Below are 27,087 nucleotides of genomic sequence, written 5' to 3'. Positions count from 1 at the left end.
TATTTGTGCACCAAGGGTAGCTCACGGCCAGTAAACACCTTCCGACCGGATTCATGACTCGCATCCACTAGTACACTCATCCGCTATAGCCTGTACGTCACTGAATCTAAACAAACCCCCGCTATAATTTGACCGCAAATGAAATGTCAGAACGAATTCCGTTTATCGAATCAAACGACACTATCACCCCGCCATAATAAAGACCGGACGTATTTGAATTCACTATCCGGCAGAAAATAAAAAGATCCCAACCGAAACGTAGGAGGCGTCGCACTAAACGTGCGTTTCAGTTCGCATCGATGTTCCAGAACCGAAAGATTGTTCGAAAAAAGTGGTAGATGGCCGAAAAAAGTGACAGGGGTGCAACACGAGGACTTCCCAGGAGGTCACCCATCCTAGTACTACTCTCGCCCAAGCACGCTTAACTTCGGAGTTCTGATGGGATCCAGTGCATTTGTGCTGGTATGATCGCACCCAGCATGCCTCTCCATTGTCAAAGTAATAAAGAGTTTCCACTCGCATTGTCGTACGAAGTCCGTTTAAATGAAAGTGCGAAAAAATCCTGCTAGATGACATCGGATGGACGATCCGAGCATGTCGGGAAGCCGGATGACCGCCAGGGCTGTCATCGCGCGATGAATCTTCCCGATTACCCCCGAATCAATAGAAGAATCGCCACGATCTGACGGGCGGATCAAAAGTTATCGTCGGAACGATATTTGTGCACCAAGGGTAGCTCACGGCCAGTAAACACCTTCCGACCGGATTCATGACTCGCATCCACTAGTACACTCATCCGCTATAGCCTGTACGTCACTGAATCTAAACAAACCCCCGCTATAATTTGACCGCAAATGAAATGTCAGAACGAATTCCGTTTATCGAATCAAACGACACTATCACCCCGCCATAATAAAGACCGGACGTATTTGAATTCACTATCCGGCAGAAAATAAAAAGATCCCAACCGAAACGTAGGAGGCGTCGCACTAAACGTGCGTTTCAGTTCGCATCGATGTTCCAGAACCGAAAGATTGTTCGAAAAAAGTGGTAGATAGCCGAAAAAAGTGACAGGGGTGCAACACGAGGACTTCCCAGGAGGTCACCCATCCTAGTACTACTCTCGCCCAAGCACGCTTAACTTCGGAGTTCTGATGGGATCCAGTGCATTTGTGCTGGTATGATCGCACCCAGCATGCCTCTCCATTGTCAAAGTAATAAAGAGTTTCCACTCGCATTGTCGTACGAAGTCCGTTTAAATGAAAGTGCGAAAAAATCCTGCTAGATGACACCGGATGGACGATCCGAGCATGTCGGAAAGCCGGATGACCGCCAGGGCTGTCATCGCGCGATTAATCTTCCCGAGTACCCCCGAATCAATATAAGAATCGCCACGATCTGACGGGCGGATCAAAAGTTATCGTCGAAACGATATTTGTGCACCAAGGGTAGCTCACGGCCAGTAAACACCTTCCGACCGGATTCATGACTCGCATCCACTAGTACACTCATCCGCTATAGCCTGTACGTCACTGAATCTGAACAAACCCCCGCTATAATTTGACCGCAAATGAAATGTCAGAACGAATTCCGTTTATCGAATCAAACGACACTATCACCCCGCCATAATAAAGACCGGACGTCTTTGAATTCACCATCCGGAAGAAAATAAAAAGATCCGTACCGAAACGTAGGAGGCGACGCACTAAACGTGCGTTTCAGGTCGCATCGATGTTCCAGAACCGAAAGATTGTTCGAAAAAAGTGACAGGGGTGCAACACGAGGACTTCCCAGGAGGTCACCCATCCTAGTACTACTCTCGCCCAAGCACGCTTAACTTCGGAGTTCTGATGGGATCCAGTGCATTTGTGCTGGTATGATCGCACCCAGCATGCCTCTCCATTGTCAAAGTAATAAAGAGTTTCCACTCGCATTGTCGTACGAAGTCCGTTTAAATGAAAGTGCGAAAAAATCCTGCTAGATGACACCGGATGGACGATCCGAGCATGTCGGAAAGCCGGATGACTGCCAGGGCTGTCATCGCGCGAATAATCTTCCCGAGTACCCCCGAATCAATATAAGAATCGCCACAATCTGACGGGCGGATCAAAAGTTATCGTCGAAACGATATTTGTGCACCAAGGGTAGCTCACGGCCAGTAAACACCTTCCGACCGGATTCATGACTCGCATCCACTAGTACACTCATCCGCTATAGCCTGTACGTCACTGAATCTGAACAAACCCCCGCTATAATTTGACCGCAAATGAAATGTCAGAACGAATTCCGTTTATCGAATCAAACGACACTATCACCCCGCCATAATAAAGACCGGACGTCTTTGAATTCACCATCCGGAAGAAAATAAAAAGATCCGTACCGAAACGTAGGAGGCGACGCACTAAACGTGCGTTTCAGGTCGTATCGATGTTCCAGAACCGAAAGATTGTTCGAAAAAAGTGACAGGGGTGCAACACGAGGACTTCCCAGGAGGTCACCCATCCTAGTACTACTCTCGCCCAAGCACGCTTAACTTCGGAGTTCTGATGGGATCCAGTGCATTTGTGCTGGTATGATCGCACCCAGCATGCCTCTCCATTGTCAAAGTAATAAAGAGTTTCCACTCGCATTGTCGTACGAAGTCCGTTTAAATGAAAGTGCGAAAAAATCCTGCTAGATGACACCGGATGGACGATCCGAGCATGTCGGAAAGCCGGATGACCGCCAAGGCTGTCATCGCGCGATTAATCTTCCCGAGTACCCCCGAATCAATATAAGAATCGCCACGATCTGACGGGCGGATCAAAAGTTATCGTCGGAACGATATTTGTGCACCAAGGGTAGCTCACGGCCAGTAAACACCTTCCGACCGGATTCATGACTTTCATCCACTAGTACACTCATCCGCTATAGCTTGTACGTCACTGAATCTAAACAAACCCCCGCTATAATTTGACCGCAAATGAAATGTCAGAACGAATTCCGTTTATCGAATCAAACGACACTATCACCACGCCATAATAAAGACCGGACGTATTTGAATTCACTATCCGGCAGAAAATAAAAAGATCCCAACCGAAACGTAGGAGGCGTCGCACTAAACGTGCGTTTCAGTTCGCATCGATGTTCCAGAACCGAAAGATTGTTCGAAAAAAGTGGTAGATAGCCGAAAAAAGTGACAGGGGTGCAACATGAGGACTTCCCAGGAGGTCACCCATCCTAGTACTACTCTCGCCCAAGCACGCTTAACTTCGGAGTTCTGATGGGATCCAGTGCATTTGTGCTGGTATGATCGCACCAAGCTTGCCTCTCCATTGTCAAAGTAATAAAGAGTTTCCACTCGCATTGTCGTACGAAGTCCGTTTAAATGAAAGTGCGAAAAAATCCTGCTAGATGACACCGGATGGACGATCCGAGCATGTCGGGAAGCCGGATGACCGCTAGAGCTGTCATCGCGCGATGAATCTTCCCGATTACCCCCGAATCAATATAAGAATCGCCACGATCTGACGGGCGGATCAAAAGTTATCGTCGGAACGATATTTGTGCACCAAGGGTAGCTCACGGCCAGTAAACACCTTCCGACCGGATTCATGACTCGCATCCACTAGTACACTCATCCGCTATAGCCTGTACGTCACTGAATCTAAACAAACCCCCGCTATAATTTGACCGCAAATGAAATGTCAGAACGAATTCCGTTTATCGAATCAAACGACACTATCACCCCGCCATAATAAAGACCGGACGTATTTGAATTCACTATCCGGCAGAAAATAAAAAGATCCCAACCGAAACGTAGGAGGCGTCGCACTAAACGTGCGTTTCAGTTCGCATCGATGTTCCAGAACCGAAAGATTGTTCGAAAAAAGTGGTAGATGGCCGAAAAAAGTGACAGGGGTGCAACACGAGGACTTCCCAGGAGGTCACCCATCCTAGTACTACTCTCGCCCAAGCACGCTTAACTTCGGAGTTCTGATGCGATCCAGTGCATTTGTGCTGGTATGATCGCACCCAGCATGCCTCTCCATTGTCAAAGTAATAAAGAGTTTCCACTCGCATTGTCGTACGAAGTCCGTTTAAATGAAAGTGCGAAAAAATCCTGCTAGATGACATCGGATGGACGATCCGAGCATGTCGGGAAGCCGGATGACCGCCAGGGCTGTCATCGCGCGATGAATCTTCCCGATTACCCCCGAATCAATAGAAGAATCGCCACGATCTGACGGGCGGATCAAAAGTTATCGTCGGAACGATATTTGTGCACCAAGGGTAGCTCACGGCCAGTAAACACCTTCCGACCGGATTCATGACTCGCATCCACTAGTACACTCATCCGCTATAGCCTGTACGTCACTGAATCTAAACAAACCCCCGCTATAATTTGACCGCAAATGAAATGTCAGAACGAATTCCGTTTATCGAATCAAACGACACTATCACCCCGCCATAATAAAGACCGGACGTATTTGAATTCACTATCCGGCAGAAAATAAAAAGATCCCAACCGAAACGTAGGAGGCGTCGCACTAAACGTGCGTTTCAGTTCGCATCGATGTTCCAGAACCGAAAGATTGTTCGAAAAAAGTGGTAGATAGCCGAAAAAAGTGACAGGGGTGCAACACGAGGACTTCCCAGGAGGTCACCCATCCTAGTACTACTCTCGCCCAAGCACGCTTAACTTCGGAGTTCTGATGGGATCCAGTGCATTTGTGCTGGTATGATCGCACCCAGCATGCCTCTCCATTGTCAAAGTAATAAAGAGTTTCCACTCGCATTGTCGTACGAAGTCCGTTTAAATGAAAGTGCGAAAAAATCCTGCTAGATGACACCGGATGGACGATCCGAGCATGTCGGAAAGCCGGATGACCGCCAGGGCTGTCATCGCGCGATTAATCTTCCCGAGTACCCCCGAATCAATATAAGAATCGCCACGATCTGACGGGCGGATCAAAAGTTATCGTCGAAACGATATTTGTGCACCAAGGGTAGCTCACGGCCAGTAAACACCTTCCGACCGGATTCATGACTCGCATCCACTAGTACACTCATCCGCTATAGCCTGTACGTCACTGAATCTGAACAAACCCCCGCTATAATTTGACCGCAAATGAAATGTCAGAACGAATTCCGTTTATCGAATCAAACGACACTATCACCCCGCCATAATAAAGACCGGACGTCTTTGAATTCACCATCCGGAAGAAAATAAAAAGATCCGTACCGAAACGTAGGAGGCGACGCACTAAACGTGCGTTTCAGGTCGCATCGATGTTCCAGAACCGAAAGATTGTTCGAAAAAAGTGACAGGGGTGCAACACGAGGACTTCCCAGGAGGTCACCCATCCTAGTACTACTCTCGCCCAAGCACGCTTAACTTCGGAGTTCTGATGGGATCCAGTGCATTTGTGCTGGTATGATCGCACCCAGCATGCCTCTCCATTGTCAAAGTAATAAAGAGTTTCCACTCGCATTGTCGTACGAAGTCCGTTTAAATGAAAGTGCGAAAAAATCCTGCTAGATGACACCGGATGGACGATCCGAGCATGTCGGAAAGCCGGATGACTGCCAGGGCTGTCATCGCGCGAATAATCTTCCCGAGTACCCCCGAATCAATATAAGAATCGCCACAATCTGACGGGCGGATCAAAAGTTATCGTCGAAACGATATTTGTGCACCAAGGGTAGCTCACGGCCAGTAAACACCTTCCGACCGGATTCATGACTCGCATCCACTAGTACACTCATCCGCTATAGCCTGTACGTCACTGAATCTGAACAAACCCCCGCTATAATTTGACCGCAAATGAAATGTCAGAACGAATTCCGTTTATCGAATCAAACGACACTATCACCCCGCCATAATAAAGACCGGACGTCTTTGAATTCACCATCCGGAAGAAAATAAAAAGATCCGTACCGAAACGTAGGAGGCGACGCACTAAACGTGCGTTTCAGGTCGTATCGATGTTCCAGAACCGAAAGATTGTTCGAAAAAAGTGACAGGGGTGCAACACGAGGACTTCCCAGGAGGTCACCCATCCTAGTACTACTCTCGCCCAAGCACGCTTAACTTCGGAGTTCTGATGGGATCCAGTGCATTTGTGCTGGTATGATCGCACCCAGCATGCCTCTCCATTGTCAAAGTAATAAAGAGTTTCCACTCGCATTGTCGTACGAAGTCCGTTTAAATGAAAGTGCGAAAAAATCCTGCTAGATGACACCGGATGGACGATCCGAGCATGTCGGAAAGCCGGATGACCGCCAAGGCTGTCATCGCGCGATTAATCTTCCCGAGTACCCCCGAATCAATATAAGAATCGCCACGATCTGACGGGCGGATCAAAAGTTATCGTCGGAACGATATTTGTGCACCAAGGGTAGCTCACGGCCAGTAAACACCTTCCGACCGGATTCATGACTTTCATCCACTAGTACACTCATCCGCTATAGCTTGTACGTCACTGAATCTAAACAAACCCCCGCTATAATTTGACCGCAAATGAAATGTCAGAACGAATTCCGTTTATCGAATCAAACGACACTATCACCCCGCCATAATAAAGACCGGACGTATTTGAATTCACTATCCGGCAGAAAATAAAAAGATCCCAACCGAAACGTAGGAGGCGTCGCACTAAACGTGCGTTTCAGTTCGCATCGATGTTCCAGAACCGAAAGATTGTTCGAAAAAAGTGGTAGATAGCCGAAAAAAGTGACAGGGGTGCAACATGAGGACTTCCCAGGAGGTCACCCATCCTAGTACTACTCTCGCCCAAGCACGCTTAACTTCGGAGTTCTGATGGGATCCAGTGCATTTGTGCTGGTATGATCGCACCAAGCATGCCTCTCCATTGTCAAAGTAATAAAGAGTTTCCACTCGCATTGTCGTACGAAGTCCGTTTAAATGAAAGTGCGAAAAAATCCTGCTAGATGACACCGGATGGACGATCCGAGCATGTCGGGAAGCCGGATGACCGCTAGAGCTGTCATCGCGCGATGAATCTTCCCGATTACCCCCGAATCAATATAAGAATCGCCACGATCTGACGGGCGGATCAAAAGTTATCGTCGGAACGATATTTGTGCACCAAGGGTAGCTCACGGCCAGTAAACACCTTCCGACCGGATTCATGACTCGCATCCACTAGTACACTCATCCGCTATAGCCTGTACGTCACTGAATCTAAACAAACCCCCGCTATAATTTGACCGCAAATGAAATGTCAGAACGAATTCCGTTTATCGAATCAAACGACACTATCACCCCGCCATAATAAAGACCGGACGTATTTGAATTCACTATCCGGCAGAAAATAAAAAGATCCCAACCGAAACGTAGGAGGCGTCGCACTAAACGTGCGTTTCAGTTCGCATCGATGTTCCAGAACCGAAAGATTGTTCGAAAAAAGTGGTAGATAGCCGAAAAAAGTGACAGGGGTGCAACACGAGGACTTCCCAGGAGGTCACCCATCCTAGTACTACTCTCGCCCAAGCACGCTTAACTTCGGAGTTCTGATGGGATGCAGTGCATTTGTGCTGGTATGATCGCACCCAGCATGCCTCTCCATTGTCAAAGTAATAAAGAGTTTCCACTCGCATTGTCGTACGAAGTCCGTTTAAATGAAAGTGCGAAAAAATCCTGCTAGATGACACCGGATGGACGATCCGAGCATGTCGGAAAGCCGGATGACCGCCAGGGCTGTCATCGCGCGATTAATCTTCCCGAGTACCCCCGAATCAATATAAGAATCGCCACGATCTGACGGGCGGATCAAAAGTTATCGTCGAAACGATATTTGTGCACCAAAGGTAGCTCACGGCCAGTAAACACCTTCCGACCGGATTCATGACTCGCATCCACTAGTACACTCATCCGCTATAGCCTGTACGTCACTGAATCTGAACAAACCCCCGCTATAATTTGACCGCAAATGAAATGTCAGAACGAATTCCGTTTATCGAATCAAACGACACTATCACCCCGCCATAATAAAGACCGGACGTCTTTGAATTCACCATCCGGAAGAAAATAAAAAGATCCGTACCGAAACGTAGGAGGCGACGCACTAAACGTGCGTTTCAGGTCGCATCGATGTTCCAGAACCGAAAGATTGTTCGAAAAAAGTGACAGGGGTGCAACACGAGGACTTCCCAGGAGGTCACCCATCCTAGTACTACTCTCGCCCAAGCACGCTTAACTTCGGAGTTCTGATGGGATCCAGTGCATTTGTGCTGGTATGATCGCACCCAGCATGCCTCTCCATTGTCAAAGTAATAAAGAGTTTCCACTCGCATTGTCGTACGAAGTCCGTTTAAATGAAAGTGCGAAAAAATCCTGCTAGATGACACCGGATGGACGATCCGAGAATGTCGGAAAGCCGGATGACCGCCAAGGCTGTCATCGCGCGATTAATCTTCCCGAGTACCCCCGAATCAATATAAGAATCGCCACGATCTGACGGGCGGATCAAAAGTTATCGTCGGAACGATATTTGTGCACCAAGGGTAGCTCACGGCCAGTAAACACCTTCCGACCGGATTCATGACTCGCATCCACTAGTACACTCATCCGCTATAGCCTGTACGTCACTGAATCTAAACAAACCCCCGCTATAATTTGACCGCAAATGAAATGTCAGAACGAGTTCCGTTTATCGAATCAAACGACACTATCACCCCGCCATAATAAAGACCGGACATCTTCGAATTCACCATCCGGAAGAAAATAAAAAGATCCGAACCGAAACCTAGGAGGCGACGCACTAAACGTGCGTTTCAGTTCGCATCGATATTTCAGAACCGAAAGATTTTTCGAAAAAAGTGGTAGATAGCCGAAAAAAGTGACAGGGGTGCAACACGAGGACTTCCCAGGAGGTCACCCATCCTAGTACTACTCTCGCCCAAGCACGCTTAACTTCGGAGTTCTGATGGGATCCAGTGCATTTGTGCTGGTATGATCGCACCCTGCATGCCTATCCATTGTCAAAGTAATAAAGAGTTTCCACTCGCATTGTCGTACGAAGTCCGTTTAAATGAAAGTGCGAAAAAATCCTGCTAGATAACATCGGATGGACGATCCGAGCATGTCGGGAAGCCGGATGACCGCCAAGGCTGTCATCGCGCGATGAATCTTCCCGATTACCCCCGAATCAATATAAGAATCGCCACGATCTGACGGGCGGATCAAAAGTTATCGTCGGAACGATATTTGTGCACCAAGGGTAGCTCACGGCCAGTAAACACCTTCCGACCGGATTCATGACTCGCATCCACTAGTACACTCATCCGTTATAGCCTGTACGTCACTGAATCTAAAAAAACCCCCGCTATAATTTGACCGCAAATAAAATGTCAGAACGAATTCCGTTTATCGAATCAAACGACACTATCACCCCGCCGTAATAAAGACCGGAGGTATTTGAATTCACCATCCGGAAGAAAATAAAAAGATCCGAACCGAAACGTAGGAGGCGTCGCAATAAACGTGCGTTTCAGTTCGCATCGATGTTCCAGAACCGAAAGATTGTTCGAAAAAAGTGGTAGATAGCCGAAAAAAGTGACAGGGGTGCAACACGGGGACTTCCCAGGAGGTCACCCATCCTAGTACTACTCTCGCCCAAGCACGCTTAACTTCGGAGTTCTGATGGGATCCAGTGCATTTGTGCTGGTATGATCGGACCCAGCATGCTTCTCCATTGTCAAAGTAATTAAGAGTTTCCACTCGCATTGTCGTACGAAGTCCGTTTAAATGAAAGTGCGAAAAAATCCTGCTAGATGACATCGGATGGACGATCCGAGCATGTCGGGAAGCCGGATGACCGCCAAGGCCGTCAACGCGCGATGAATCTTCCCGATTACCCCCGAATCAATATAAGAATCGCCACGATCTGACGGGCGGATCAAAAGTTATCGTCGGAACGATATTTGTGCACCAAGGGTAGCTCACGGCCAGTAAACACCTTCCGACCGGATTCATGACTCGCATCCACTAGTACACTCATCCGCTATAGCCTGTACGTCACTGAATCTAAACAAACCCCCGCTATAATTTGACCGCAAATGAAATGTCAGAACGAATTCCGTTTATCGAATCAAACGACACTATCACCCCGCCATAATAAAGACCGGACGTCTTCGAATTCACCATCCGGAAGAAAATAAAAAGATCCGAACCGAAACCTAGGAGGCGACGCACTAAACGTGCGTTTCAGTTCGCATCGATATTTCAGAACCGAAAGATTTTTCGAAAAAAGTGGTAGATGGCCGAAAAAAGTGACAGGGGTGCAACACGAGGACTTCCCAGGAGGTCACCCATCCTAGTACTACTCTCGCCCAAGCACGCTTAACTTCGGAGTTCTGATGGGATCCAGTGCATTTGTGCTGGTATGATCGCACCCAGCATGCCTCTCCATTGTCAAAGTAATAAAGAGTTTCCACTCGCATTGTCGTACGAAGTCCGTTTAAATGAAAGTGCGAAAAAATCCTGCTAGATGACATCGGATGGACGATCCGAGCATGTCGGGAAGCCGGATGACCGCCAGGGCTGTCATCGCGCGATGAATCTTCCCGATTACCCCCGAATCAATAGAAGAATCGCCACGATCTGACGGGCGGATCAAAAGTTATCGTCGGAACGATATTTGTGCACCAAGGGTAGCTCACGGCCAGTAAACACCTTCCGACCGGATTCATGACTCGCATCCACTAGTACACTCATCCGCTATAGCCTGTACGTCACTGAATCTAAACAAACCCCCGCTATAATTTGACCGCAAATGAAATGTCAGAACGAATTCCGTTTATCGAATCAAACGACACTATCACCCCGCCATAATAAAGACCGGACGTATTTGAATTCACTATCCGGCAGAAAATAAAAAGATCCCAACCGAAACGTAGGAGGCGTCGCACTAAACGTGCGTTTCAGTTCGCATCGATATTCCAGAACCGAAAGATTGTTCGAAAAAAGTGGTAGATAGCCGAAAAAAGTGACAGGGGTGCAACACGAGGACTTCCCAGGAGGTCACCCATCCTAGTACTACTCTCGCCCAAGCACGCTTAACTTCGGAGTTCTGATGGGATCCAGTGCATTTGTGCTGGTATGATCGCACCCAGCATGCCTCTCCATTGTCAAAGTAATAAAGAGTTTCCACTCGCATTGTCGTACGAAGTCCGTTTAAATGAAAGTGCGAAAAAATCCTGCTAGATGACACCGGATGGACGATCCGAGCATGTCGGAAAGCCGGATGACCGCCAGGGCTGTCATCGCGCGATTAATCTTCCCGAGTACCCCCGAATCAATATAAGAATCGCCACGATCTGACGGGCGGATCAAAAGTTATCGTCGAAACGATATTTGTGCACCAAGGGTAGCTCACGGCCAGTAAACACCTTCCGACCGGATTCATGACTCGCATCCACTAGTACACTCATCCGCTATAGCCTGTACGTCACTGAATCTGAACAAACCCCCGCTATAATTTGACCGCAAATGAAATGTCAGAACGAATTCCGTTTATCGAATCAAACGACACTATCACCCCGCCATAATAAAGACCGGACGTCTTTGAATTCACCATCCGGAAGAAAATAAAAAGATCCGTACCGAAACGTAGGAGGCGACGCACTAAACGTGCGTTTCAGGTCGCATCGATGTTCCAGAACCGAAAGATTGTTCGAAAAAAGTGACAGGGGTGCAACACGAGGACTTCCCAGGAGGTCACCCATCCTAGTACTACTCTCGCCCAAGCACGCTTAACTTCGGAGTTCTGATGGGATCCAGTGCATTTGTGCTGGTATGATCGCACCAAGCATGCCTCTCCATTGTCAAAGTAATAAAGAGTTTCCACTCGCATTGTCGTACGAAGTCCGTTTAAATGAAAGTGCGAAAAAATCCTGCTAGATGACACCGGGTGGACGATCCGAGCATGTCGGAAAGCCGGATGACCGCCAAGGCTGTCATCGCGCGATTAATCTTCCCGAGTACCCCCGAATCAATATAAGAATCGCCACGATCTGACGGGCGGATCAAAAGTTATCGTCGGAACGATATTTGTGCACCAAGGGTAGCTCACGGCCAGTAAACACCTTCCGACCGGATTCATGACTTTCATCCACTAGTACACTCATCCGCTATAGCTTGTACGTCACTGAATCTAAACAAACCCCCGCTATAATTTGACCGCAAATGAAATGTCAGAACGAATTCTGTTTATCGAATCAAACGACACTATCACCCCGCCGTAATAAAGACCGGAGGTATTTGAATTCACCATCCGGAAGAAAATAAAAAGATCCGAACCGAAACGTAGGAGGCGTCGCAATAAACGTGCGTTTCAGTTCGCATCGATGTTCCAGAACCGAAAGATTGTTCGAAAAAAGTGGTAGATAGCCGAAAAAAGTGACAGGGGTGCAACACGAGGACTTCCCAGGAGGTCACCCATCCTAGTACTACTCTCGCCCAAGCACGCTTAACTTCGGAGTTCTGATGGGATCCAGTGCATTTGTGCTGGTATGATCGGACCCAGCATGCCTCTCCATTGTCAAAGTAATAAAGAGTTTCCACTCGCATTGTCGTACGAAGTCCGTTTAAATGAAAGTGCGAAAAAATCCTGCTAGATGACATCGGATGGACGATCCGAGCATGTCGGGAAGCCGGATGACCGCCAAGGCTGTCAACGCGCGATGAATCTTCCCGATTACCCCCGAATCAATATAAGAATCGCCACGATCTGACGGGCGGATCAAAAGTTATCGTCGGAACGATATTTGTGCACCAAGGGTAGCTCACGGCCAGTAAACACCTTCCGACCGGATTCATGACTCGCATCCACTAGTACACTCATCCGCTATAGCCTGTACGTCACTGAATCTAAACAAACCCCCGCTATAATTTGACCGCAAATGAAATGTCAGAACGAATTCCGTTTATCGAATCAAACGACACTATCACCCCGCCATAATAAAGACCGGACGTCTTCGAATTCACCATCCGGAAGAAAATAAAAAGATCCGAACCGAAACCTAGGAGGCGACGCACTAAACGTGCGTTTCAGTTCGCATCGATATTTCAGAACCGAAAGATTTTTCGAAAAAAGTGGTAGATGGCCGAAAAAAGTGACAGGGGTGCAACATGAGGACTTCCCAGGAGGTCACCCATCCTAGTACTACTCTCGCCCAAGCACGCTTAACTTCGGAGTTCTGATGGGATCCAGTGCATTTGTGCTGGTATGATCGCACCAAGCATGCCTCTCCATTGTCAAAGTAATAAAGAGTTTCCACTCGCATTGTCGTACGAAGTCCGTTTAAATGAAAGTGCGAAAAAATCCTGCTAGATGACACCGGATGGACGATCCGAGCATGTCGGGAAGCCGGATGACCGCCAGAGCTGTCATCGCGCGATGAATCTTCCCGATTACCCCCGAATCAATATAAGAATCGCCACGATCTGACGGGCGGATCAAAAGTTATCGTCGGAACGATATTTGTGCACCAAGGGTAGCTCACGGCCAGTAAACACCTTCCGACCGGATTCATGACTCGCATCCACTAGTACACTCATCCGCTATAGCCTGTACGTCACTGAATCTAAACAAACCCCCGCTATAATTTGACCGCAAATGAAATGTCAGAACGAATTCCGTTTATCGAATCAAACGACACTATCACCCCGCCATAATAAAGACCGGACATCTTCGAATTCACCATCCGGAAGAAAATAAAAAGATCCGAACCGAAACCTAGGAGGCGACGCACTAAACGTGCGTTTCAGTTCGCATCGATATTTCAGAACCGAAAGATTTTTCGAAAAAAGTGGTAGATAGCCGAAAAAAGTGACAGGGGTGCAACACGAGGACTTCCCAGGAGGTCACCCATCCTAGTACTACTCTCGCCCAAGCACGCTTAACTTCGGAGTTCTGATGGGATCCAGTGCATTTGTGCTGGTATGATCGCACCCTGCATGCCTATCCATTGTCAAAGTAATAAAGAGTTTCCACTCGCATTGTCGTACGAAGTCCGTTTAAATGAAAGTGCGAAAAAATCCTGCTAGATAACATCGGATGGACGATCCGAGCATGTCGGGAAGCCGGATGACCGCCAGGGCGTCATCGCGCGATGAATCTTCCCGATTACCCCCGAATCAATATAAGAATCGCCACGATCTGACGGGCGAATCAAAAGTTATCGTCGGAACGATATTTGTGCACCAAGGGTAGCTCACGGCCAGTAAACACCTTCCGACCGGATTCATGACTCGGATCCACTAGTACACTCATCCGCTATAGCCTGTACGTCACTGAATCTAAACAAACCCCCGCTATAATTTGACCGCAAATGAAATGTCAGAACGAATTCCGTTTATCGAATCAAACGACACTATCACCTCGCCATAATAAAGACCGGACGTCTTCGAATTCACCATCCGGAAGAAAATAAAAAGATCCGAACCAAAACCTAGGAGGCGACGCACTAAACGTGCGTTTCAATTCGCTTCAATATTCCACAACCGAAAGATTGTTCGAAAAAAGTGGTAGATAGCCGAAAAAAGTGACAGGGGTGCAACACGAGGACTTCCCAGGAGGTCACCCATCCTAGTACTACTCTCGCCCAAGCACGCTTAACTTCGGAGTTCTGATGGGATCCAATGCATTTTTGGTGGTATGATCTCACCCAGCATGCCTCTCCATTGTCAAAGTAATAAAGAGTTTCGACTCGCATTGTCGTATGAAGTCCGTTTAAATGAAAGTGCGAAAAAATCCTGCTAGATGCCATCGGATGGACGATCCGAGCATGTCGGGAAGCCGGATGACTGCCAGGGCTGTCATCGCGCGATGAATCTTCCCGATTACCCCCGAATCAATATAAGAATCGCCACGATCTGACGGGCGGATCAAAAGTTATCGTCGGAACGATATTTGTGCACCAAGGGTAGCTCACGGCCAGTAAACACCTTCCGACCGGATTCATGACTCGCATCCACTAGTACACTCATCCGTTATAGCCTGTACGTCACTGAATCTAAACAAACCCCCGCTATAATTTGACCGCAAATAAAATGTCAGAACGAATTCCGTTTATCGAATCAAACGACACTATCACCCCGCCGTAATAAAGACCGGAGGTATTTGAATTCACCATCCGGAAGAAAATAAAAAGATCCGAACCGAAACGTAGGAGGCGTCGCAATAAACGTGCGTTTCAGTTCGCATCGATGTTCCAGAACCGAAAGATTGTTCGAAAAAAGTGGTAGATAGCCGAAAAAAGTGACAGGGGTGCAACACGAGGACTTCCCAGGAGGTCACCCATCCTAGTACTACTCTCGCCCAAGCACGCTTAACTTCGGAGTTCTGATGGGATCCAGTGCATTTGTGCTGGTATGATCGGACCCAGCATGCCTCTCCATTGTCAAAGTAATAAAGAGTTTCCACTCGCATTGTCGTACGAAGTCCGTTTAAATGAAAGTGCGAAAAAATCCTGCTAGATGACATCGGATGGACGATCCGAGCATGTCGGGAAGCCGGATGACCGCCAAGGCTGTCAACGCGCGATGAATCTTCCCGATTACCCCCGAATCAATATAAGAATCGCCACGATCTGACGGGCGGATCAAAAGTTATCGTCGGAACGATATTTGTGCACCAAGGGTAGCTCACGGCCAGTAAACACCTTCCGACCGGATTCTTGACTCGCATCCACTAGTACACTCATCCGCTATAGCCTGTACGTCACTGAATCTAAACAAACCCCCGCTATAATTTGACCGCAAATGAAATGTCAGAACGAATTCCGTTTATCGAATCAAACGACACTATCACCCCGCCATAATAAAGACCGGACGTCTTCGAATTCACCATCCGGAAGAAAATAAAAAGATCCGAACCGAAACCTAGGAGGCGACGCACTAAACGTGCGTTTCAGTTCGCATCGATATTTCAGAACCGAAAGATTTTTCGAAAAAAGTGGTAGATGGCCGAAAAAAGTGACAGGGGTGCAACACGAGGACTTCCCAGGAGGTCACCCATCCTAGTACTACTCTCGCCCAATCACGCTTAACTTCGGAGTTCTGATGGGATCCAGTGCATTTGTGCTGGTATGATCGCACCCAGCATGCCTCTCCATTGTCAAAGTAATAAAGAGTTTCCACTCGCATTGTCGTACGAAGTCCGTTTAAATGAAAGTGCGAAAAAATCCTGCTAGATGACATCGGATGGACGATCCGAGCATGTCGGGAAGCCGGATGACCGCCAGGGCTGTCATCGCGCGATGAATCTTCCCGATTACCCCCGAATCAATAGAAGAATCGCCACGATCTGACGGGCGGATCAAAAGTTATCGTCGGAACGATATTTGTGCACCAAGGGTAGCTCACGGCCAGTAAACACCTTCCGACCGGATTCATGACTCGCATCCACTAGTACACTCATCCGCTATAGCCTGTACGTCACTGAATCTAAACAAACCCCCGCTATAATTTGACCGCAAATGAAATGTCAAAACGAATTCCGTTTATCGAATCAAACGACACTATCACCCCGCCATAATAAAGACCGGACGTATTTGAATTCACTATCCGGCAGAAAATAAAAAGATCCCAACCGAAACGTAGGAGGCGTCGCACTAAACGTGCGTTTCAGTTCGCATCGATGTTCCAGAACCGAAAGATTGTTCGAAAAAAGTGGTAGATAGCCGAAAAAAGTGACAGGGGTGCAACACGAGGACTTCCCAGGAGGTCACCCATCCTAGTACTACTCTCGCCCAAGCACGCTTAACTTCGGAGTTCTGATGGGATCCAGTGCATTTGTGCTGGTATGATCGCACCCAGCATGCCTCTCCATTGTCAAAGTAATAAAGAGTTTCCACTCGCATTGTCGTACGAAGTCCGTTTAAATGAAAGTGCGAAAAAATCCTGCTAGATGACACCGGATGGACGATCCGAGCATGTCGGAAAGCCGGATGACCGCCAGGGCTGTCATCGCGCGAATAATCTTCCCGAGTACCCCCGAATCAATATAAGAATCGCCACAATCTGACGGGCGGATCAAAAGTTATCGTCGAAACGATATTTGTGCACCAAGGGTAGCTCACGGCCAGTAAACACCTTCCGACCGGATTCATGACTCGCATCCACTAGTACACTCATCCGCTATAGCCTGTACGTCACTGAATCTGAACAAACCCCCGCTATAATTTGACCGCAAATGAAATGTCAGAACGAATTCCGTTTATCGAATCAAACGACACTATCACCCCGCCATAATAAAGACCGGACGTCTTTGAATTCACCATCCGGAAGAAAATAAAAAGATCCGTACCGAAACGTAGGAGGCGACGCACTAAACGTGCGTTTCAGGTCGTATCGATGTTCCAGAACCGAAAGATTGTTCGAAAAAAGTGACAGGGGTGCAACACGAGGACTTCCCAGGAGGTCACCCATCCTAGTACTACTCTCGCCCAAGCACGCTTAACTTCGGAGTTCTGATGGGATCCAGTGCATTTGTGCTGGTATGATCGCACCAAGCATGCCTCTCCATTGTCAAAGTAATAAAGAGTTTCCACTCGCATTGTCGTACGAAGTCCGTTTAAATGAAAGTGCGAAAAAATCCTGCTAGATGACACCGGGTGGACGATCCGAGCATGTCGGAAAGCCGGATGACCGCCAAGGCTGTCATCGCGCGATTAATCTTCCCGAGTACCCCCGAATCAATATAAGAATCGCCACGATCTGACGGGCGGATCAAAAGTTATCGTCGGAACGATATTTGTGCACCAAGGGTAGCTCACGGCCAGTAAACACCTTCCGACCGGATTCATGACTTTCATCCACTAGTACACTCATCCGCTATAGCTTGTACGTCACTGAATCTAAACAAACCCCCGCTATAATTTGACCGCAAATGAAATGTCAGAACGAATTCTGTTTATCGAATCAAACGACACTATCACCCCGCCGTAATAAAGACCGGAGGTATTTGAATTCACCATCCGGAAGAAAATAAAAAGATCCGAACCGAAACGTAGGAGGCGTCGCAATAAACGTGCGTTTCAGTTCGCATCGATGTTCCAGAACCGAAAGATTGTTCGAAAAAAGTGGTAGATAGCCGAAAAAAGTGACAGGGGTGCAACACGAGGACTTCCCAGGAGGTCACCCATCCTAGTACTACTCTCGCCCAAGCACGCTTAACTTCGGAGTTCTGATGGGATCCAGTGCATTTGTGCTGGTATGATCGGACCCAGCATGCCTCTCCATTGTCAAAGTAATAAAGAGTTTCCACTCGCATTGTCGTACGAAGTCCGTTTAAATGAAAGTGCGAAAAAATCCTGCTAGATGACATCGGATGGACGATCCGAGCATGTCGGGAAGCCGGATGACCGCCAAGGCTGTCAACGCGCGATGAATCTTCCCGATTACCCCCGAATCAATATAAGAATCGCCACGATCTGACGGGCGGATCAAAAGTTATCGTCGGAACGATATTTGTGCACCAAGGGTAGCTCACGGCCAGTAAACACCTTCCGACCGGATTCATGACTCGCATCCACTAGTACACTCATCCGCTATAGCCTGTACGTCACTGAATCTAAACAAACCCCCGCTATAATTTGACCGCAAATGAAATGTCAGAACGAATTCCGTTTATCGAATCAAACGACACTATCACCCCGCCATAATAAAGACCGGACGTCTTCGAATTCACCATCCGGAAGAAAATAAAAAGATCCGAACCGAAACCTAGGAGGCGACGCACTAAACGTGCGTTTCAGTTCGCATCGATATTTCAGAACCGAAAGATTTTTCGAAAAAAGTGGTAGATGGCCGAAAAAAGTGACAGGGGTGCAACATGAGGACTTCCCAGGAGGTCACCCATCCTAGTACTACTCTCGCCCAAGCACGCTTAACTTCGGAGTTCTGATGGGATCCAGTGCATTTGTGCTGGTATGATCGCACCAAGCATGCCTCTCCATTGTCAAAGTAATAAAGAGTTTCCACTCGCATTGTCGTACGAAGTCCGTTTAAATGAAAGTGCGAAAAAATCCTGCTAGATGACACCGGATGGACGATCCGAGCATGTCGGGAAGCCGGATGACCGCCAGAGCTGTCATCGCGCGATGAATCTTCCCGATTACCCCCGAATCAATATAAGAATCGCCACGATCTGACGGGCGGATCAAAAGTTATCGTCGGAACGATATTTGTGCACCAAGGGTAGCTCACGGCCAGTAAACACCTTCCGACCGGATTCATGACTCGCATCCACTAGTACACTCATCCGCTATAGCCTGTACGTCACTGAATCTAAACAAACCCCCGCTATAATTTGACCGCAAATGAAATGTCAGAACGAATTCCGTTTATCGAATCAAACGACACTATCACCCCGCCATAATAAAGACCGGACATCTTCGAATTCACCATCCGGAAGAAAATAAAAAGATCCGAACCGAAACCTAGGAGGCGACGCACTAAACGTGCGTTTCAGTTCGCATCGATATTTCAGAACCGAAAGATTTTTCGAAAAAAGTGGTAGATAGCCGAAAAAAGTGACAGGGGTGCAACACGAGGACTTCCCAGGAGGTCACCCATCCTAGTACTACTCTCGCCCAAGCACGCTTAACTTCGGAGTTCTGATGGGATCCAGTGCATTTGTGCTGGTATGATCGCACCCTGCATGCCTATCCATTGTCAAAGTAATAAAGAGTTTCCACTCGCATTGTCGTACGAAGTCCGTTTAAATGAAAGTGCGAAAAAATCCTGCTAGATAACATCGGATGGACGATCCGAGCATGTCGGGAAGCCGGATGACCGCCAGGGCGTCATCGCGCGATGAATCTTCCCGATTACCCCCGAATCAATATAAGAATCGCCACGATCTGACGGGCGAATCAAAAGTTATCGTCGGAACGATATTTGTGCACCAAGGGTAGCTCACGGCCAGTAAACACCTTCCGACCGGATTCATGACTCGGATCCACTAGTACACTCATCCGCTATAGCCTGTACGTCACTGAATCTAAACAAACCCCCGCTATAATTTGACCGCAAATGAAATGTCAGAACGAATTCCGTTTATCGAATCAAACGACACTATCACCTCGCCATAATAAAGACCGGACGTCTTCGAATTCACCATCCGGAAGAAAATAAAAAGATCCGAACCAAAACCTAGGAGGCGACGCACTAAACGTGCGTTTCAATTCGCTTCAATATTCCACAACCGAAAGATTGTTCGAAAAAAGTGGTAGATAGCCGAAAAAAGTGACAGGGGTGCAACACGAGGACTTCCCAGGAGGTCACCCATCCTAGTACTACTCTCGCCCAAGCACGCTTAACTTCGGAGTTCTGATGGGATCCAATGCATTTTTGGTGGTATGATCTCACCCAGCATGCCTCTCCATTGTCAAAGTAATAAAGAGTTTCGACTCGCATTGTCGTATGAAGTCCGTTTAAATGAAAGTGCGAAAAAATCCTGCTAGATGCCATCGGATGGACGATCCGAGCATGTCGGGAAGCCGGATGACTGCCAGGGCTGTCATCGCGCGATGAATCTTCCCGATTACCCCCGAATCAATATAAGAATCGCCACGATCTGACGGGCGGATCAAAAGTTATCGTCGGAACGATATTTGTGCACCAAGGGTAGCTCACGGCCAGTAAACACCTTCCGACCGGATTCATGACTCGCATCCACTAGTACACTCATCCGTTATAGCCTGTACGTCACTGAATCTAAACAAACCCCCGCTATAATTTGACCGCAAATAAAATGTCAGAACGAATTCCGTTTATCGAATCAAACGACACTATCACCCCGCCGTAATAAAGACCGGAGGTATTTGAATTCACCATCCGGAAGAAAATAAAAAGATCCGAACCGAAACGTAGGAGGCGTCGCAATAAACGTGCGTTTCAGTTCGCATCGATGTTCCAGAACCGAAAGATTGTTCGAAAAAAGTGGTAGATAGCCGAAAAAAGTGACAGGGGTGCAACACGAGGACTTCCCAGGAGGTCACCCATCCTAGTACTACTCTCGCCCAAGCACGCTTAACTTCGGAGTTCTGATGGGATCCAGTGCATTTGTGCTGGTATGATCGGACCCAGCATGCCTCTCCATTGTCAAAGTAATAAAGAGTTTCCACTCGCATTGTCGTACGAAGTCCGTTTAAATGAAAGTGCGAAAAAATCCTGCTAGATGACATCGGATGGACGATCCGAGCATGTCGGGAAGCCGGATGACCGCCAAGGCTGTCAACGCGCGATGAATCTTCCCGATTACCCCCGAATCAATATAAGAATCGCCACGATCTGACGGGCGGATCAAAAGTTATCGTCAGAACGATATTTGTGCACCAAGGGTAGCTCACGGCCAGTAAACACCTTCCGACCGGATTCTTGACTCGCATCCACTAGTACACTCATCCGCTATAGCCTGTACGTCACTGAATCTAAACAAACCCCCGCTATAATTTGACCGCAAATGAAATGTCAGAACGAATTCCGTTTATCGAATCAAACGACACTATCACCCCGCCATAATAAAGACCGGACGTCTTCGAATTCACCATCCGGAAGAAAATAAAAAGATCCGAACCGAAACCTAGGAGGCGACGCACTAAACGTGCGTTTCAGTTCGCATCGATATTTCAGAACCGAAAGATTTTTCGAAAAAAGTGGTAGATGGCCGAAAAAAGTGACAGGGGTGCAACACGAGGACTTCCCAGGAGGTCACCCATCCTAGTACTACTCTCGCCCAATCACGCTTAACTTCGGAGTTCTGATGGGATCCAGTGCATTTGTGCTGGTATGATCGCACCCAGCATGCCTCTCCATTGTCAAAGTAATAAAGAGTTTCCACTCGCATTGTCGTACGAAGTCCGTTTAAATGAAAGTGCGAAAAAATCCTGCTAGATGACATCGGATGGACGATCCGAGCATGTCGGGAAGCCGGATGACCGCCAGGGCTGTCATCGCGCGATGAATCTTCCCGATTACCCCCGAATCAATAGAAGAATCGCCACGATCTGACGGGCGGATCAAAAGTTATCGTCGGAACGATATTTGTGCACCAAGGGTAGCTCACGGCCAGTAAACACCTTCCGACCGGATTCATGACTCGCATCCACTAGTACACTCATCCGCTATAGCCTGTACGTCACTGAATCTAAACAAACCCCCGCTATAATTTGACCGCAAATGAAATGTCAAAACGAATTCCGTTTATCGAATCAAACGACACTATCACCCCGCCATAATAAAGACCGGACGTATTTGAATTCACTATCCGGCAGAAAATAAAAAGATCCCAACCGAAACGTAGGAGGCGTCGCACTAAACGTGCGTTTCAGTTCGCATCGATGTTCCAGAACCGAAAGATTGTTCGAAAAAAGTGGTAGATAGCCGAAAAAAGTGACAGGGGTGCAACACGAGGACTTCCCAGGAGGTCACCCATCCTAGTACTACTCTCGCCCAAGCACGCTTAACTTCGGAGTTCTGATGGGATCCAGTGCATTTGTGCTGGTATGATCGCACCCAGCATGCCTCTCCATTGTCAAAGTAATAAAGAGTTTCCACTCGCATTGTCGTACGAAGTCCGTTTAAATGAAAGTGCGAAAAAATCCTGCTAGATGACACCGGATGGACGATCCGAGCATGTCGGAAAGCCGGATGACCGCCAGGGCTGTCATCGCGCGAATAATCTTCCCGAGTACCCCCGAATCAATATAAGAATCGCCACAATCTGACGGGCGGATCAAAAGTTATCGTCGAAACGATATTTGTGCACCAAGGGTAGCTCACGGCCAGTAAACACCTTCCGACCGGATTCATGACTCGCATCCACTAGTACACTCATCCGCTATAGCCTGTACGTCACTGAATCTGAACAAACCCCCGCTATAATTTGACCGCAAATGAAATGTCAGAACGAATTCCGTTTATCGAATCAAACGACACTATCACCCCGCCATAATAAAGACCGGACGTCTTTGAATTCACCATCCGGAAGAAAATAAAAAGATCCGTACCGAAACGTAGGAGGCGACGCACTAAACGTGCGTTTCAGGTCGTATCGATGTTCCAGAACCGAAAGATTGTTCGAAAAAAGTGACAGGGGTGCAACACGAGGACTTCCCAGGAGGTCACCCATCCTAGTACTACTCTCGCCCAAGCACGCTTAACTTCGGAGTTCTGATGGGATCCAGTGCATTTGTGCTGGTATGATCGCACCCAGCATGCCTCTCCATTGTCAAAGTAATAAAGAGTTTCCACTCGCATTGTCGTACGAAGTCCGTTTAAATGAAAGTGCGAAAAAATCCTGCTAGATGACACCGGATGGACGATCCGAGCATGTCGGAAAGCCGGATGACCGCCAAGGCTGTCATCGCGCGATTAATCTTCCCGAGTACCCCCGAATCAATATAAGAATCGCCACGATCTGACGGGCGGATCAAAAGTTATCGTCGGAACGATATTTGTGCACCAAGGGTAGCTCACGGCCAGTAAACACCTTCCGACCGGATTCATGACTTTCATCCACTAGTACACTCATCCGCTATAGCTTGTACGTCACTGAATCTAAACAAACCCCCGCTATAATTTGACCGCAAATGAAATGTCAGAACGAATTCCGTTTATCGAATCAAACGACACTATCACCCCGCCATAATAAAGACCGGACGTATTTCAATTCACTATCCGGCAGAAAATAAAAAGATCCCAACCGAAACGTAGGAGGCGTCGCACTAAACGTGCGTTTCAGTTCGCATCGATGTTCCAGAACCGAAAGATTGTTCGAAAAAAGTGGTAGATAGCCGAAAAAAGTGACAGGGGTGCAACATGAGGACTTCCCAGGAGGTCACCCATCCTAGTACTACTCTCGCCCAAGCACGCTTAGCTTCGGAGTTCTGATGGGATCCAGTGCATTTGTGCTGGTATGATCGCACCAAGCATGCCTCTCCATTGTCAAAGTAATAAAGAGTTTCCACTCGCATTGTCGTACGAAGTCCGTTTAAATGAAAGTGCGAAAAATCCTGCTAGATGACACCGGATGGACGATCCGAGCATGTCGGGAAGCTGGATGACCGCCAGAGCTGTCATCGCGCGATGAATCTTCCCGATTACCCCCGAATCAATATAAGAATCGCCACGATCTGACGGGCGGATCAAAAGTTATCGTCGGAACGATATTTGTGCACCAAGGGTAGCTCACGGCCAGTAAACACCTTCCGACCGGATTCATGACTCGCATCCACTAGTACACTCATCCGCTATAGCCTGTACGTCACTGAATCTAAACAAACCCCCGCTATAATTTGACCGCAAATGAAATGTCAGAACGAATTCCGTTTATCGAATCAAACGACACTATCACCCCGCCATAATAAAGACCGGACATCTTCGAATTCACCATCCGGAAGAAAATAAAAAGATCCGAACCGAAACCTAGGAGGCGACGCACTAAACGTGCGTTTCAGTTCGCATCGATATTTCAGAACCGAAAGATTTTTCGAAAAAAGTGGTACATAGCCGAAAAAAGTGACAGGGGTGCAACACGAGGACTTCCCAGGAGGTCACCCATCCTAGTACTACTCTCGCCCAAGCACGCTTAACTTCGGAGTTCTGATGGGATCCAGTGCATTTGTGCTGGTATGATCGCACCCTGCATGCCTATCCATTGTCAAAGTAATAAAGAGTTTCCACTCGCATTGTCGTACGAAGTCCGTTTAAATGAAAGTGCGAAAAAATCCTGCTAGATAACATCGGATGGACGATCCGAGCATGTCGGGAAGCCGGATGACCGCCAGGGCTGTCATTGCGCGATGAATCTTCCCGATTACCCCCGAATCAATATAAGAATCGCCACAATCTGACGGGCGGATCAAAAGTTATCGTCGGAACGATATTTGTGCACCAAGGGTAGCTCACGGCCAGTAAACACCTTCCGACCGGATTCATGACTCGGATCCACTAGTACACTCATCCGCTATAGCCTGTACGTCACTGAATCTAAACAAACCCCCGCTATAATTTGACCGCAAATGAAATGTCAGAACGAATTCCGTTTATCGAATCAAACGACACTATCACCTCGCCATAATAAAGACCGGACGTCTTCGAATTCACCATCCGGAAGAAAATAAAAAGATCCGAACCAAAACCTAGGAGGCGACGCACTAAACGTGCGTTTCAGTTCGCTTCAATATTCCACAACCGAAAGATTGTTCGAAAAAAGTGGTAGATAGCCGAAAAAAGTGACAGGGGTGCAACACGAGGATTTCCCAGGAGGTCACCCATCCTAGTACTACTCTCGCCCAAGCACGCTTAACTTCGGAGTTCTGATGGGATCCAGTGCATTTGTGCTGGTATGATCGCACCAAGCATGCCTCTCCATTGTCAAAGTAATAAAGAGTTTCCACTCGCATTGTCGTACGAAGTCCGTTTAAATGAAAGTGCGAAAAAATCCTGCTAGATGACACCGGATGGACGATCCGAGCATGTCGGAAAGCCGGATGACCGCCAAGGCTGTCATCGCGCGATTAATCTTCCCGAGTACCCCCGAATCAATATAAGAATCGCCACGATCTGACGGGCGGATCAAAAGTTATCGTCGGAACGATATTTGTGCACCAAGGGTAGCTCACGGCCAGTAAACACCTTCCGACCGGATTCATGACTTTCATCCACTAGTACACTCATCCGCTATAGCTTGTACGTCACTGAATCTAAACAAACCCCCGCTATAATTTGACCGCAAATGAAATGTCAGAACGAATTCCGTTTATCGAATCAAACGACACTATCACCCCGCCATAATAAAGACCGGACGTATTTGAATTCACTATCCGGCAGAAAATAAAAAGATCCCAACCGAAACGTAGGAGGCGTCGCACTAAACGTGCGTTTCAGTTCGCATCGATGTTCCAGAACCGAAAGATTGTTCGAAAAAAGTGGTAGATAGCCGAAAAAAGTGACAGGGGTGCAACATGAGGACTTCCCAGGAGGTCACCCATCCTAGTACTACTCTCGCCCAAGCACGCTTAACTTCGGAGTTCTGATGGGATCCAGTGCATTTGTGCTGGTATGATCGCACCAAGCATGCCTCTCCATTGTCAAAGTAATAAAGAGTTTCCACTCGCATTGTCGTACGAAGTCCGTTTAAATGAAAGTGCGAAAAAATCCTGCTAGATGACACCGGATGGACGATCCGAGCATGTCGGGAAGCCGGATGACCACCAGAGCTGTCATCGCGCGATGATTCTTCCCGATTACCCCCGAATCAATATAAGAATCGCCACGATCTGACGGGCGGATCAAAAGTTATCGTCGGAACGATATTTGTGCACCAAGGGTAGCTCACGGCCAGTAAACACCTTCCGACCGGATTCATGACTCGCATCCACTAGTACACTCATCCGCTATAGCCTGTACGTCACTGAATCTAAACAAACCCCCGCTATAATTTGACCGCAAATGAAATGTCAGAACGAATTCCGTTTATCGAATCAAACGACACTATCACCCCGCCATAATAAAGACCGGACATCTTCGAATTCACCATCCGGAAGAAAATAAAAAGATCCGAACCGAAACCTAGGAGGCGACGCACTAAACGTGCGTTTCAGTTCGCATCGATATTTCAGAACCGAAAGATTTTTCGAAAAAAGTGGTACATAGCCGAAAAAAGTGACAGGGGTGCAACACGAGGACTTCCCAGGAGGTCACCCATCCTAGTACTACTCTCGCCCAAGCACGCTTAACTTCGGAGTTCTGATGGGATCCAGTGCATTTGTGCTGGTATGATCGCACCCTGCATGCCTATCCATTGTCAAAGTAATAAAGAGTTTCCACTCGCATTGTCGTACGAAGTCCGTTTAAATGAAAGTGCGAAAAAATCCTGCTAGATAACATCGGATGGACGATCCGAGCATGTCGGGAAGCCGGATGACCGCCAAGGCTGTCATCGCGCGATGAATCTTCCCGATTACCCCCGAATCAATATAAGAATCGCCACGATCTGACGGGCGGATCAAAAGTTATCGTCGGAACGATATTTGTGCACCAAGGGTAGCTCACGGCCAGTAAACACCTTC

General features: G+C 47.8%; 38 non-coding genes across 38 annotated transcripts; all 38 read right to left on the bottom strand.

The window, feature by feature from the left end:
- Nucleotides 1-357: 357 nt before the first annotated feature.
- LOC143872611 (5S ribosomal RNA) lies at nucleotides 358-476 on the bottom strand. Its single transcript, XR_013247352.1, has one exon. It is a non-coding gene; the product is annotated as a 5S ribosomal RNA (ribosomal RNA).
- Nucleotides 477-1,073: 597 nt separating this feature from the next.
- LOC143872609 (5S ribosomal RNA) lies at nucleotides 1,074-1,192 on the bottom strand. The gene has a single exon (XR_013247351.1). It is a non-coding gene; the product is annotated as a 5S ribosomal RNA (ribosomal RNA).
- A 577-nt stretch (nucleotides 1,193-1,769) lies between these two features.
- LOC143872608 (5S ribosomal RNA) lies at nucleotides 1,770-1,888 on the bottom strand. The gene has a single exon (XR_013247350.1). It is a non-coding gene; the product is annotated as a 5S ribosomal RNA (ribosomal RNA).
- Nucleotides 1,889-2,465: 577 nt separating this feature from the next.
- On the bottom strand, nucleotides 2,466-2,584 carry LOC143872607 (5S ribosomal RNA). Its single transcript, XR_013247349.1, has one exon. It is a non-coding gene; the product is annotated as a 5S ribosomal RNA (ribosomal RNA).
- Nucleotides 2,585-3,181: 597 nt separating this feature from the next.
- LOC143874628 (5S ribosomal RNA) lies at nucleotides 3,182-3,300 on the bottom strand. Its single transcript, XR_013249302.1, has one exon. It is a non-coding gene; the product is annotated as a 5S ribosomal RNA (ribosomal RNA).
- Nucleotides 3,301-3,897: 597 nt separating this feature from the next.
- On the bottom strand, nucleotides 3,898-4,016 carry LOC143873724 (5S ribosomal RNA). The gene has a single exon (XR_013248426.1). It is a non-coding gene; the product is annotated as a 5S ribosomal RNA (ribosomal RNA).
- Nucleotides 4,017-4,613: 597 nt separating this feature from the next.
- LOC143872605 (5S ribosomal RNA) lies at nucleotides 4,614-4,732 on the bottom strand. Its single transcript, XR_013247347.1, has one exon. It is a non-coding gene; the product is annotated as a 5S ribosomal RNA (ribosomal RNA).
- Nucleotides 4,733-5,309: 577 nt separating this feature from the next.
- LOC143872604 (5S ribosomal RNA) lies at nucleotides 5,310-5,428 on the bottom strand. The gene has a single exon (XR_013247346.1). It is a non-coding gene; the product is annotated as a 5S ribosomal RNA (ribosomal RNA).
- Nucleotides 5,429-6,005: 577 nt separating this feature from the next.
- Nucleotides 6,006-6,124, bottom strand: LOC143872603 (5S ribosomal RNA). The gene has a single exon (XR_013247345.1). It is a non-coding gene; the product is annotated as a 5S ribosomal RNA (ribosomal RNA).
- Nucleotides 6,125-6,721: 597 nt separating this feature from the next.
- LOC143874627 (5S ribosomal RNA) lies at nucleotides 6,722-6,840 on the bottom strand. Its single transcript, XR_013249301.1, has one exon. It is a non-coding gene; the product is annotated as a 5S ribosomal RNA (ribosomal RNA).
- Nucleotides 6,841-7,437: 597 nt separating this feature from the next.
- Nucleotides 7,438-7,556, bottom strand: LOC143874597 (5S ribosomal RNA). Its single transcript, XR_013249273.1, has one exon. It is a non-coding gene; the product is annotated as a 5S ribosomal RNA (ribosomal RNA).
- A 577-nt stretch (nucleotides 7,557-8,133) lies between these two features.
- LOC143872602 (5S ribosomal RNA) lies at nucleotides 8,134-8,252 on the bottom strand. Its single transcript, XR_013247344.1, has one exon. It is a non-coding gene; the product is annotated as a 5S ribosomal RNA (ribosomal RNA).
- Nucleotides 8,253-8,849: 597 nt separating this feature from the next.
- Nucleotides 8,850-8,968, bottom strand: LOC143872601 (5S ribosomal RNA). Its single transcript, XR_013247343.1, has one exon. It is a non-coding gene; the product is annotated as a 5S ribosomal RNA (ribosomal RNA).
- A 597-nt stretch (nucleotides 8,969-9,565) lies between these two features.
- On the bottom strand, nucleotides 9,566-9,684 carry LOC143874462 (5S ribosomal RNA). The gene has a single exon (XR_013249142.1). It is a non-coding gene; the product is annotated as a 5S ribosomal RNA (ribosomal RNA).
- A 597-nt stretch (nucleotides 9,685-10,281) lies between these two features.
- On the bottom strand, nucleotides 10,282-10,400 carry LOC143872600 (5S ribosomal RNA). The gene has a single exon (XR_013247342.1). It is a non-coding gene; the product is annotated as a 5S ribosomal RNA (ribosomal RNA).
- Nucleotides 10,401-10,997: 597 nt separating this feature from the next.
- On the bottom strand, nucleotides 10,998-11,116 carry LOC143872599 (5S ribosomal RNA). The gene has a single exon (XR_013247341.1). It is a non-coding gene; the product is annotated as a 5S ribosomal RNA (ribosomal RNA).
- Nucleotides 11,117-11,693: 577 nt separating this feature from the next.
- LOC143873332 (5S ribosomal RNA) lies at nucleotides 11,694-11,812 on the bottom strand. The gene has a single exon (XR_013248046.1). It is a non-coding gene; the product is annotated as a 5S ribosomal RNA (ribosomal RNA).
- Nucleotides 11,813-12,409: 597 nt separating this feature from the next.
- Nucleotides 12,410-12,528, bottom strand: LOC143874158 (5S ribosomal RNA). The gene has a single exon (XR_013248847.1). It is a non-coding gene; the product is annotated as a 5S ribosomal RNA (ribosomal RNA).
- A 597-nt stretch (nucleotides 12,529-13,125) lies between these two features.
- On the bottom strand, nucleotides 13,126-13,244 carry LOC143874626 (5S ribosomal RNA). The gene has a single exon (XR_013249300.1). It is a non-coding gene; the product is annotated as a 5S ribosomal RNA (ribosomal RNA).
- Nucleotides 13,245-13,841: 597 nt separating this feature from the next.
- Nucleotides 13,842-13,960, bottom strand: LOC143872598 (5S ribosomal RNA). Its single transcript, XR_013247340.1, has one exon. It is a non-coding gene; the product is annotated as a 5S ribosomal RNA (ribosomal RNA).
- Nucleotides 13,961-14,556: 596 nt separating this feature from the next.
- LOC143875238 (5S ribosomal RNA) lies at nucleotides 14,557-14,675 on the bottom strand. Its single transcript, XR_013249894.1, has one exon. It is a non-coding gene; the product is annotated as a 5S ribosomal RNA (ribosomal RNA).
- A 597-nt stretch (nucleotides 14,676-15,272) lies between these two features.
- Nucleotides 15,273-15,391, bottom strand: LOC143874156 (5S ribosomal RNA). The gene has a single exon (XR_013248845.1). It is a non-coding gene; the product is annotated as a 5S ribosomal RNA (ribosomal RNA).
- A 597-nt stretch (nucleotides 15,392-15,988) lies between these two features.
- LOC143874273 (5S ribosomal RNA) lies at nucleotides 15,989-16,107 on the bottom strand. The gene has a single exon (XR_013248958.1). It is a non-coding gene; the product is annotated as a 5S ribosomal RNA (ribosomal RNA).
- A 597-nt stretch (nucleotides 16,108-16,704) lies between these two features.
- Nucleotides 16,705-16,823, bottom strand: LOC143872597 (5S ribosomal RNA). The gene has a single exon (XR_013247339.1). It is a non-coding gene; the product is annotated as a 5S ribosomal RNA (ribosomal RNA).
- Nucleotides 16,824-17,400: 577 nt separating this feature from the next.
- LOC143873330 (5S ribosomal RNA) lies at nucleotides 17,401-17,519 on the bottom strand. Its single transcript, XR_013248044.1, has one exon. It is a non-coding gene; the product is annotated as a 5S ribosomal RNA (ribosomal RNA).
- Nucleotides 17,520-18,116: 597 nt separating this feature from the next.
- On the bottom strand, nucleotides 18,117-18,235 carry LOC143874155 (5S ribosomal RNA). Its single transcript, XR_013248844.1, has one exon. It is a non-coding gene; the product is annotated as a 5S ribosomal RNA (ribosomal RNA).
- Nucleotides 18,236-18,832: 597 nt separating this feature from the next.
- On the bottom strand, nucleotides 18,833-18,951 carry LOC143874625 (5S ribosomal RNA). Its single transcript, XR_013249299.1, has one exon. It is a non-coding gene; the product is annotated as a 5S ribosomal RNA (ribosomal RNA).
- Nucleotides 18,952-19,548: 597 nt separating this feature from the next.
- LOC143872596 (5S ribosomal RNA) lies at nucleotides 19,549-19,667 on the bottom strand. Its single transcript, XR_013247338.1, has one exon. It is a non-coding gene; the product is annotated as a 5S ribosomal RNA (ribosomal RNA).
- A 596-nt stretch (nucleotides 19,668-20,263) lies between these two features.
- LOC143875236 (5S ribosomal RNA) lies at nucleotides 20,264-20,382 on the bottom strand. The gene has a single exon (XR_013249892.1). It is a non-coding gene; the product is annotated as a 5S ribosomal RNA (ribosomal RNA).
- A 597-nt stretch (nucleotides 20,383-20,979) lies between these two features.
- LOC143874154 (5S ribosomal RNA) lies at nucleotides 20,980-21,098 on the bottom strand. The gene has a single exon (XR_013248843.1). It is a non-coding gene; the product is annotated as a 5S ribosomal RNA (ribosomal RNA).
- Nucleotides 21,099-21,695: 597 nt separating this feature from the next.
- Nucleotides 21,696-21,814, bottom strand: LOC143874270 (5S ribosomal RNA). Its single transcript, XR_013248956.1, has one exon. It is a non-coding gene; the product is annotated as a 5S ribosomal RNA (ribosomal RNA).
- Nucleotides 21,815-22,411: 597 nt separating this feature from the next.
- Nucleotides 22,412-22,530, bottom strand: LOC143872594 (5S ribosomal RNA). The gene has a single exon (XR_013247336.1). It is a non-coding gene; the product is annotated as a 5S ribosomal RNA (ribosomal RNA).
- A 577-nt stretch (nucleotides 22,531-23,107) lies between these two features.
- On the bottom strand, nucleotides 23,108-23,226 carry LOC143872593 (5S ribosomal RNA). Its single transcript, XR_013247335.1, has one exon. It is a non-coding gene; the product is annotated as a 5S ribosomal RNA (ribosomal RNA).
- Nucleotides 23,227-23,823: 597 nt separating this feature from the next.
- On the bottom strand, nucleotides 23,824-23,942 carry LOC143874685 (5S ribosomal RNA). Its single transcript, XR_013249356.1, has one exon. It is a non-coding gene; the product is annotated as a 5S ribosomal RNA (ribosomal RNA).
- A 596-nt stretch (nucleotides 23,943-24,538) lies between these two features.
- LOC143872592 (5S ribosomal RNA) lies at nucleotides 24,539-24,657 on the bottom strand. The gene has a single exon (XR_013247334.1). It is a non-coding gene; the product is annotated as a 5S ribosomal RNA (ribosomal RNA).
- Nucleotides 24,658-25,254: 597 nt separating this feature from the next.
- Nucleotides 25,255-25,373, bottom strand: LOC143873512 (5S ribosomal RNA). The gene has a single exon (XR_013248220.1). It is a non-coding gene; the product is annotated as a 5S ribosomal RNA (ribosomal RNA).
- A 597-nt stretch (nucleotides 25,374-25,970) lies between these two features.
- On the bottom strand, nucleotides 25,971-26,089 carry LOC143874624 (5S ribosomal RNA). The gene has a single exon (XR_013249298.1). It is a non-coding gene; the product is annotated as a 5S ribosomal RNA (ribosomal RNA).
- Nucleotides 26,090-26,686: 597 nt separating this feature from the next.
- Nucleotides 26,687-26,805, bottom strand: LOC143872591 (5S ribosomal RNA). Its single transcript, XR_013247333.1, has one exon. It is a non-coding gene; the product is annotated as a 5S ribosomal RNA (ribosomal RNA).
- Nucleotides 26,806-27,087: the final 282 nt, after the last annotated feature.

The sequence above is a fragment of the Tasmannia lanceolata genome, unplaced genomic scaffold (assembly GCF_043159265.1).
Source record: "Tasmannia lanceolata isolate RefF3 unplaced genomic scaffold, GAP_Taslan_0.1 ptg000003l, whole genome shotgun sequence".
Lineage (NCBI taxonomy): Eukaryota > Viridiplantae > Streptophyta > Magnoliopsida > Canellales > Winteraceae > Tasmannia > Tasmannia lanceolata.
The sequence above is the reverse complement of the archived record's forward strand: the minus strand, read 5'-3'. Positions and strand labels throughout refer to the sequence as shown.